This window comes from Sardina pilchardus, chromosome 3, assembly GCF_963854185.1.
Source record: "Sardina pilchardus chromosome 3, fSarPil1.1, whole genome shotgun sequence".
Taxonomy (NCBI): domain Eukaryota; kingdom Metazoa; phylum Chordata; class Actinopteri; order Clupeiformes; family Clupeidae; genus Sardina; species Sardina pilchardus.
In genome coordinates, this window is record NC_084996.1 from 19,417,566 (window position 1) to 19,424,235 (window position 6,670).

The 6,670-nt window shown below is 40.7% G+C and overlaps 1 long non-coding RNA gene across 1 annotated transcript; it reads right to left on the bottom strand.

The window, feature by feature from the left end:
- Nucleotides 1-919: 919 nt before the first annotated feature.
- On the bottom strand, nt 920-6,410 carry LOC134076989 (uncharacterized). Its single transcript, XR_009938641.1, has 3 exons — nt 6,235-6,410; nt 5,549-5,653; nt 920-1,067 (listed from the first exon to the last, which is right to left on the bottom strand). It is a non-coding gene; the product is annotated as an uncharacterized LOC134076989 (long non-coding RNA).
- Between the last annotated feature and the right edge of the window lie 260 nt (nt 6,411-6,670).

Sequence of the window (6,670 nt, forward strand, 5' to 3'; positions counted from 1 at the left end):
AAAAATAATGTTGGATCTCATATTCAGAGCACCCTAACACTTGGTGGGAATATACAACGATTTTTTAAATATTTTTTTCTTTAATCTGCATTACCTCTTCTTTTTAAAAACACCAATTTGACTTGTCTTATGCAAATGTTTCTTTTTCATTTCCCACCCTGAGCATGGACAAAATGCAAAATGCAATCTGTGACAATGAGATCCGAAAGTGTCCTGATTTGACACGGAATCAACCATGTGTTAAATTCTCATGAGGCAGACAGCCCCACATCATCACATACCCTTCACTTAACCTAAAGATTGGTATGGTGCTTTTTTTTTTTTTTTCCAATTAGCCTACTACCTGGTTTGATTTGCATTGAGCTCAATGAGCATGAAACCAGCTAATAGACTAACTGAAAAAACATCATGCCAATCTCTAGGGATGGTGAAGGGTATGTACGGATGTGGGGTTATTTTAATTGCAAAGGCCAAGGGAACTTTTTTAGGGTGCATAGTATCCTGGATCCATGAAATAATAAAAACCTGCCTGCCTCTATGGGAATTTAACACATAGGGGTTCAAATACTTATGACGCCTGTATTTTAAGGAAAACATTTATCTATTTACGATACATTATTCATTCACATAGAAAATTGGTGTCCTTAAATGTTGGATATTTCCTCATTTTTGTATTTACAGTAAGACATTAAGATCAATTTCCAAAAGATGATTTTATATTCCTCTTTATACTCAACTTTAGCATGTGTTCAAATACTTATGGAGGGCACTGTATATGAAATAAATAAATAAATAAATAAATAAACAACAAAGGTATAACATGTGTTCCCCCCAGCAATAACAAATAACAAATACAGTACACCTCCGCAATACATTTGTTACATTTGCCCCCCCCCCCCCCCCCCCCTCTTAGCTCACGTTAGCATCAGGGTTTCTGTTTTGCTGTAGTAACCTCTGCCGTCGTCCGCCACCCTGGTCTCTCGCGTTTCGTAGCCATGACTTAATTTCTTTTTCAACATTAGATGCCTGTGGCATCTCACCAACAAATCCAACTCTCCTCACAGCATCTGAATGGGTGTTAAAAAATAGCAACGCTTTACTTGAGGTTTTCGACAGAGTGACATGAACCTGTCACTAACATGACACATCATCATGAACATGTAATAACACTTTATGACATTACATTGGCATTAGATGGTTTCTACATTCTTATACTACTTTTATAGTAAGCACCACTGGGGTCGTTATCTGCACGTTGGAGGAACATCATTCCACTGTCAACTGGACAACTACAGAATTTCTTGATGGTTTCAAGTTGTATTCATTTATTTATTTTTAAATCATGTACTCCTGTCCTGCAGAATGTCAGAGCAGTATTCCAAACCATTTTCATAAAATTATGAAATATATCTAAAGGCAAATTTGGCTGTCTATGTTAAAAGAGAATGCCGGTGTAGCTATAGACTACTCTGGAAAATGAACAAAGACTGCATATGCATAATAATTTGGAATGCAGTTTGCCGGGGAGCAGAATTTCAAGCAGACGTTCAGGCAGGCCGGAGAAGACCGCCTCCTAGTTGTAGCTAAATAGCCAAATCGCTGTTTTAAACCACAGAAAGGCTCAAAGTTAGCCTGATTACCATCGACTTTCAAAGGCTCTGCGAGACTTTAGTCTGACCAAGGGCCTGTGCTAACACGGTTTCTCCAAGCGCTGGTTGACCCGCCTCCTTTAAGTGCCTCGAATTTGCTACTGGTCGATGTCAGAAAGCGGTTTGCCGAGTTTAAACCAACAACAACACTCTTTCCTCTGCCTTGAACACGCCTCTACCCAGAGCCGTTGGAGCTGCTCAAAGTTGATTGGTTCTCGACCAAAGGGGGAAGTTCCGCAGATTTCGGGAACTCAGAAATCCTTCCCGATTAGCAGTTGACCAGACCAGCGACAGCAAAAGCCGAAGGTGTTACGTCACTGGGAGGGCGTGCCAGGCTAGCTCAAAGTAGTCCCACTCTTCGTTGACAGTATAATGACATTTCCAACATTTAAAAAGAGGGCTGAGGCAAAACAACGTATAATCACGTTTTGACACACCTGGGGCCTCATGTACAAAGCTTGCGTACGCACAAAAATGCTGCGTACGCTAAGTCTCACGCTCACGTCCGGATGTACAAAGACTGACTTGAACGTGAGAATGTGCGGTCCTCCACGCAAGCTTCATGCCTGGCGTACGCACATTTCCAGTGTGTATCGTCAGTTGGCGACACATAGAGGCAATGCAGCGCAACAACATTAGTTGATCACGAATCAAGGCCTTTATTTGCACAGCATATTAAAAATAGCACTTCGAAATAGGCATATGTTTCTAGATAATTGGCCATGCAACATGCGTTAATAGTACCAAACTATGCAACAGCCTATATCTGCAATTAAAACTGTAGTCTTATCAGAGGATATCAAGAATTAGGTAGCCTAATGTGAAACGTATAGAGATAATGCCTATATTTAGTTCCATACATGATTATTCACTTGCTTATCAAACATTTCAGATTTCGAAGAGCTTTCCTTCCTCGAAATCTGTGATGAATGTGGTCGCTTCACGCATATGTCCATGTCTAAAACATTTTCCGGGTGTTTTAACATATTTCCGACAGTTTTCAGTAAAACAAAAAACAAATGGGACAAGATGATCCGCGTGAATAGCTTAGTGCGAATTGAAGCAATTTCCCTGACTGACTGCATAGGCTACTTTGACTTTCCTCGAGTAAGCATTCACATTATTGTTGTAACACTTGTGCAAAATATAGGAATATGATCCAGAAATCGTCGTGGCAAAGCGTGGATAAACTTACTATGGGTGCGCGATGCGTGTTCTTACTCGGACACGTGTGATTTAATTACCTTTTAATTATTGCAGTTATTTTGTAATGCTTGAAATGCCCAACAAACCGCGTTATGTGAACCTTGTCACTTGCAGACTGACCAATGAATCTGCCACGGTCTCTGACCCTTGTAGCCACTGCCACGCTCTGCCTCTACTGTTTTTTTTTGTTATTAATTACAGATGATAAAGACGTAGGCTACTGTCTTTACCATGTTGTCTGATAAGAGCACTTCTACCTCGCAATCGCTGGTAATAAACGTTTAATACTTTTTCGATTTGATTATATAAATTATTACATTTTGTAGCAGGTTCAAGAACGGATGGATCCACAAATGATTTTTTTCTCTTATTAATATTGTGGGATAAGGCGTTTTGCCTTCGTGGAGGTCTGAGTTTTCGAGTGGCCTTCTAGTTAGCATATTAAAATGAGTGTGATTGAGGGAGGAGAGGGGGTGGAGTATAATGCTCATGCATGTGCGCTTAATTTCACGTTATTTGGGATGTACAAAGGAAAGCTGCGTGGATTGCTGCGTACGCATGGTTTCATACATCTGAATTTTTTTGTGCGTATGCTTCTTTCCAGATTTTCGCCTACGCAATGTTGTAGTAAGAATTCCACGCAAGTCTTTGTACATGAGGCCCTAGATCTCTCATTTACTCAAGAATTTAGAAAATTAAATAATAAGAATAATAAAAATAATACCACCGAATGACAAGGTGTATAAGGTATACAAGACATACACTATATTGGCAAAAGCATTCGCTCACCTGTCTTGACTCACATATGAACTTCGGTCACATCCCATCCTTAAAGGAATATTCCGCCATTTTTGGAAATATTTTCCACCTCCCCTTGAGCAAAACGATCGATATTTCCCTTTTTCCCGTTCATCCAGCCATTCTGTGAGTCTGGCGATACAACTTTTAGCTTCAGCCTGGCATAGATCATTGAATCGGATTAGACCATTAGCTTCTCGCCTGCTAGCATCATGCTTAAAAGTAACTAAGATTTCCGGTAATTTTCCCATTTAAAACGTGTCTCTTCTCAAGTTAGAGTGCAATAAGACCAACTGAAAATGAAACCTGGCATTTTTCTAGGCTGATTTGACATGGAACTACACTCTCATCTGGAGTAATAATCAAGGGAAGTTGCAAACGTACCATGGGCACAGTGATATCACGCACTACTACTGCTTGTTGCCTATGGGGACTATTTTCAGATATCACTGCGCCCATGGTACGTTTGCAACTTCCCTTGATTATTCCGCCAGATGAGAGTGTAGTTCCATGTAGTTCCAAGCTATGCTAGGCTGAAGCTAAAAGTTGTATCGCCAGACTCACAGAATGGCTGGATGAACGGGAAAAAGGTAAATATTAATTGTTTTGCTCGAGGGGAGGTGAAAAATTAGCTTATTTCCAAAAATGGTGGAATATCCCTTTAATCCATAGGGTTTATGATGACATCAGTCCACCCTTTGCAGTTATAACAGCTTCAACTGTTCCGTGAAGTCTTCCCATAAGGTTAGGAGTGTGTTTCTGGGATTTGTTGACCATTCTTTCAGAAGTGCATTTGTGAGGTCACACATTGATGTTGGATGAGGTGACTGGCTCTCAGTATTCATCCTAATTCATCCCAAAGGTGTTCTATTGGGTTGAGGTCAGAACTTTATGCAGGCCCGTCAAGTTCATCCACACCAAACTCTGTCATCCATGTATTTATGGACCTTGCACTGGTGCATAGGCATGTTGGAACAAGAAGTGGCCATCCCCAAATTTCCCACAAAGTTAGGAGCATGGAATTGTCCAAAATCTCTTGGTTAATGCTGAAGCATTCAGAGTTCCTTTCACTGGAACTAAGGGACCAAGCCCAGCTCAGGGACGGCCCCTTCCTGTTCCAACATGACTGTGCATCAGTGCACAAAGCAAGGTCCATAAAGATAGATAGATAGATAAAGGAGTTTGGTGGGGATGAACTTGACTGTCCTGCACAGAGTCCTGACCTCAACCCGATAGAACACTTTTGGGATGAATTAATGTGGATACTGAGAGCCAGTCGCCTCGTCCAACATCAGTGTGTGACCTCACAAATGTGCCACTGAAAGAATTGTCAAAAAATCCCAGAAACACACACCTAAACTTTGTGGAAAGTCTAAGAGTTGAAGCTGTTATAGCTGCAAAGAGTGGACTGACATCATAATAAACCCTATGGATTAAGGATGGGATGTGACTGAAGTTCATATGTGAGTCAAGACAGGTGAGCGTCGGGGTCCGGTTGGCCCTGTCGGTCCTTATTTTCCCGATAATGACCAGCGTTCTATACATTATCCCTTACGTATATACAGCAGTGAAAATAAGTATTGTACATGTCACATTTTTTTCAACACAGTTATGTCTGACTGGACTACTGACATGAAATGTATTAACTTAAAAAAATCTACACAAGTAAAGAAATCAGAACTTTAAACCCCCAAGTAACGATTACCGGTGTAACGGTAAACAATGATTAAAAATGTTGACGATAACAATTACCGCTTTCATTTCAAATATCATAATTATCACGGTTGATTACCACAGTGTGGAAACCATGTGTTTCATCTTTCCCAGCTTTACCCAAGGCTGCTTTTGACATACCTGTAGGCCTGGTAGGCCACTGAAACAAAACTAGCATTTACCAGGCATTTCCTGAAAAGGCATGTAGACTCTTCCCTGAAGAAAAGCGGCAGTCCTTCCAGGGCTATCCTTCTCCTATGTGCTGTGATATCTGCCACCTGCACATACTGTAGATGGAGATACAGAAAGAATGACAATATTTGACACAATTCCCAATTGTTGTTTAATTTAGCTATAGACTGCATCAGTTACAGGAAATTTCCCACGGGAATTTTGTTGGTTTAGGTTGAGATGGTCACTGTACTATCAGCAGGAAAAAGAACAAGAACACTTGGTACAACATATACTAAATAGCAGACCAACTGCTAAAGTATTACAAAGCCATTGTCATTTTTACTCTTAATTCATACATGATGCAGTTTACAGCCTATGCTTGTGGACAGCCGTGGCCTACTGGTTAGGGCTTCGAGCTTGTGACCGGAGGGTTGCGGTTCCATCCCCGACCAGTCCACGGCTGAAGTGCCCTTGAGCAAGGCACCTAACCCACCTCTCTGTGCTGTGTGTGTTCACTAATTCGGTTAAATTGGGTTAAATGCAGAGAACGAATTTCCCTCACGGGATCAAAAAGGGATATATACTTCATGAGACTCAATTACAGCATACAGTTGTGGGTTCTGTTCTGTTTATGCCGATGAAACGGCAGTAAGTCTAGAGGGGAAAAATTGGGCATACACTGACTGCCAAATACCTGACTTGTGTTGAATGATGATGGCTCGGTGATGCAATATGGCATCTTTGCTTCCTCTGGAAAACATGCAGCATGTGTAGGGGAAGATGGATTCATTAAAATACTTAGGGAGTCCTAAGAGAGGATTGGAGGCCATTGCCCATTAGGAATGAGCTAAGATGCATTTGCAACAGGTTAAAACACATATGTGCTCTTCCAAATATGAAAGACACTTGTTATGAAGGTGTTGAATAAGTGTGAGACTGCACTAGTTCTTTTTTGGTGTCAACTTGTGTCAAATTGAGAGAAAACACTTGTTGAGCTTTTTAAATTGTGCTGGTTTGATTTGCTTACTGAAAACATTGAAAGTATATGAATTTTGTAACATTTGCAGATAACCTGTTCAAATGTTCCTGTTCTATTGCCTATGCACTTGACCATGACCAGATATTTCCTT